This window comes from Sceloporus undulatus, chromosome 9, assembly GCF_019175285.1.
Source record: "Sceloporus undulatus isolate JIND9_A2432 ecotype Alabama chromosome 9, SceUnd_v1.1, whole genome shotgun sequence".
NCBI classification, from domain to species: Eukaryota; Metazoa; Chordata; class Lepidosauria; order Squamata; family Phrynosomatidae; genus Sceloporus; species Sceloporus undulatus.
The window spans coordinates 34,072,413-34,076,510 of NC_056530.1; the positions used below are offsets into that span (position 1 = coordinate 34,072,413).

General features: G+C 40.9%; 1 protein-coding gene across 1 annotated transcript in view; it reads right to left on the minus strand.

The window, feature by feature from the left end:
- The window catches only part of SYT11 (synaptotagmin 11), a 26,931-nt gene that overhangs the window by 22,159 nt on the left and 674 nt on the right, over window positions 1-4,098 (minus strand). The gene's annotated exons all lie outside the window — the stretch shown is intronic.

Here is a 4,098-nt window from a genome sequence, read left to right on the forward strand (position 1 = left end):
TTCCATCATTATAAAGAATGTTGCTGCTAAAACAGATTCCCTCCTTGCATTTTTCCATAGGATTATATGGGGGCCCTCTAAATCTGGGGATGAATGGGGGAGTTGTGGTACTAATCACTAGAAAGGAAAATGATGCTGACTAGATGAGGACAGTTAAAGCCCCGCAATTGGCTCTTGGCTCTTCTTACTGCACCAGTTAAGCAGTAGCATAGAAGATGGAGGGTGACGATGATATTATAGCAGACATGTGGTCTTTAATAGTGATGGTGATGGGCTGGTTCTATATGTAAGTATGAAGGTGGATTAATCATCCCATCATAACTATTACAAGGAGCTACTCTATTTTCTGCTGCTCCAGAGACTAGGACCCGGAACAATGGATGCAAGCTACAGCAAAAGAGATTCCACCTTAACATTAGGAAGAGCTTCCTGGCAGTAAGGGCTGTCCGACAGTGGAACACACTCCCTCGGAGTGTAGTGGAATCTCCCTCCTTGGATGTCTTTAAACAGAGGCTGGATGGCCATCTGTTGGGGATGCTTTGATTTGGATTTCCTGCATGGCAGGGGGTTGGACTGGATGGCCCTTGCGATCTCTTCCAACTCTATTATTGTATGATTCCCAGTGTATAATCTGCTAGGGGCCTGAAGAGCCTGTCAAATATAGATTGCTTTGGCTGTGGAGCTGTCAATGTTGCTCAGCCAACCCCTGAATTTATGTGCAGTTCGGACACATCTCTGCCCATGCCTGGTACATTTACATTACATTTTTTGTCATAAGATGCTTTGTGAAGCCCTTCGCTGGGGGTAAAAATAAATTAGATTTAACAAGTGGCACAAATGCATATCATCAGCATCATCAAATGAAACTATTATAATTCCAATAATAGCAGTATTAATAATAGTGAACACTTTTTTCTTGAAAGAAATGTGTAAGCCAATTGCCTTGAACAAGCTGTGGACTGATTTCTTGAAAGATTAATATCCCACTCTTCCTATCAAGCCTAAGGCTTGTCAAGTCTAAGCCTAACATAGCCTATGTTAGCTTAAGGAGTAGATTAACAAACACACACTAGATTAATAACAAGAAATCTAACAAAGCATGCCTGGAAGACTTAAGGCAGTAATTTTCTTTCACTAATTAGTTCCCAGAGCCAAATTGTCTTGACTTCTGCAAACTTTACCCCTTCAGTTAGGATCATGCTCTTCACTGCTGTGCTCTCCTGCTCCTGTGGCTCTTTCTTGCAGTGAGTGACTTTGCTTGTCTGCCAAAGCAAATTGCATGGATCTTGGCCACGAGGAGAGTCTTCATGTATCCAGAGTTGTTGCCTACCTGCTCCTTAAAAGCAAAAACACCCCGGGACAAGATCGTCTTCACAAAAGGAGAAGACAAGTAGGTGCTCGGGACTGTGCGCACAGAGTCTGGGATGGCTTGGAGAAAAGTAAGGCCTTCTAGGGAGTAGAATACGTCCTATTTCCACTGTGAGTGTTGTCAGTAAAGGATGTGTTAGGCACAACACCAAACTTGAAAATGAGATTCATGTGCTGCTTTCCCTTGCATATAGTGTACTCCTGGTTTGAGGCAAATCATAGTTTACCAGTTCCTTTCAAGGGAGCAAAGTCTGGTTTGCAGGGCAACTAGGAAATCAGGATTGGAAATCAGGATGAAACCATGGTTTGCAGTCTGACTTTTGATAGTTGAGATTTGCTCAATCTCCAAGGCAGGCCCACATCCAGTGTGAGTTCAGGATGAGCTCTCTCTTTTGGCTCCAGTCCCTGCTGAGCTAGAGAGCTAATATGGTGGAGTGGTTAGAAGAATGCACTGGGATTTAGGAGATTCAGGTTGAAATTCCAGTTGAGCCTTGAAACTCACTGAATAAAGTTGGGTGTTTTCTTCTATCTTAGTCTCACCTGCTTTGCAGGGTTGTTGTGGGAATAAAGGGGAGACTCATAAAGACCACCTTGAGTTCTTTGGAGGAAAGGCAGACTATAAATGTAACTAGTTAACTAAAAAAATGCATAAATGTCAGATGGGTTTTGCTTCTTTTTTGCAGCTTGTTAGCTCTAGGACTGAAGCATTTTGAAGGGACAGAATTCCCAAAGCCTCTAATAAGCAAGTACCTCCTGACAACCAAGACAGCCCACCAGCTGACAGTGCGGATCAAGAATCTCAACATGAACCGAGTTCCTGACAACATCCTCAAAGTAAGTCTGATTTCCCAGTGGCTTCTTTCTAAAGAAGGATACAAATCACCAGAAACCAGCCCCTGCCTAATTAACTTTTTCAAACAATTATTTATACTTTTATTTCTTTCCCATGCAAGTGTAATTGTATCAATCATATATGTACATTTTGTAACATAAAGCACATGTAAACCTATCATATCAATCATATATAAACATCTCTATACATACAGTTATTAAATTAATAAAGTCTAACATGATGATGATGATAATAATAATAATAGTAATTATATGAGCAATACTACTAATACTACTAGTAATAAGCTAAGTATTGATTTTAGTTGGTTGAATTTAAGTACATAAATACTGGTAGGATAACACAAAATTATAATAACCCAACACTTAACAAATAACAAAGCAAGTTCCTAATCCTTTCAGATTTTTATATGAATTATCTAACCTTCTGTTGAAATGTTTAATGAAATGTTTCTATTATAAGTTTCATTTCATATCTTCTACAGAATTATAGTCATAATCTTGAAAGGTTATTTTAAACCCCCCCCCCCTTATTTTTTCTGCCTACTTCAATCTTAATAAGATGGTTGTATCATGTATGGCATAGTGTAGCATAATAGTTTTCTGAAAAGAACTATAATACATCTCCCCACTTAAACCCTCAGCATCACAGTTCTGCTGCTGCAGCCCCTCCTATAGACTGCTCACTGGGTACACACTCATTCAGTTGCTGGTAGAAAGCCAAGGATGGCGATCTATAGAAGGCTAAGGGGTCACCTTAACCCATAGAGCTTGGAGGGGTGCACCCCTCCAGGAAAATAAATTGCCTCAAGCACTGTGTTTTTAGGTCTTCTAATGCCATTTTGGTAGAGGCCCTTTTTAACAATAGAAAGTGAGCAGAATTCATGTCCTTAATTTGACATGGGACAGTGCAAAAATGTCCCCCAATACTCTCTAGTGTAGTGATTCCCAAACTCTGATCCTTCAGGTGTTTTGAACTTCAGTTCCCAGAAACCTCAGGCATCTAGGCCAGTAATGTGAGATTCTGGGAGCTGAAGTCCTAAAACATCTGGAAGGCCAGAGTTTGGAAATCACTGCACTAGACGGTATTGGGGGACAGATTTTTTTTTAATATTGTAGTTTTGTTTTTACCCTTGAGGACCAAGAAAACCAGCCATGGGGCTAGATGCAGACTACAGGCAGCACTTAATCCATCCCTGCTGCTGGGATCCTCCAGTGGTCTCAGAGGAGAATGTAATTGTTCTGCATCTGGACCCAGAGGCATAACCAGACACTTTTCCAATCCTTCCCCCTGCCCCTTTCTCTGACAGCCACTGAATGGCTGTGGGGCCAATGAGACCCTGTGGTGTGGGCTTTGGCTCTTGTGGAGGTTGAAAGAAGATACGAACCTACATAATGGCCAAAATGAGACATATGCATGCATAACGTGGACATAGGCCTGTATGTGTCATGAATAGAATGCCAGTTCTTATTACACTCTGCAAGCTAACTGCTGTATATATTCATGTATAAGTCTAATATTTTTGTAGAATAGTTGCCCCCCAAACCTGAGTTGACTTATCCATGGGTCAATGTAAGTCCTATACTTTAACTCCTATATGAAAAATGGAACCATTCCCTGATGAAAGGCAAGAGTATAATGTGTCCTGAAAGCACCCCCCATTCACTCGCCCATCCACCTTTAGCTTGAGCACAAACACTTATACCTGCTGGAATTTTGTAAGTTCTTTGGCCTTTTGATCCTTTGTTATTTGCCCCCTACATTTACCATCAGCGTATCCATAAGTTATATCAAAATCCTTAATTTTGGCCTCATAATCTGTCCTCGACTTATACATGAGGTTGTCTTGCAGTCAAGTATATACGGTATGTGCACTTCCT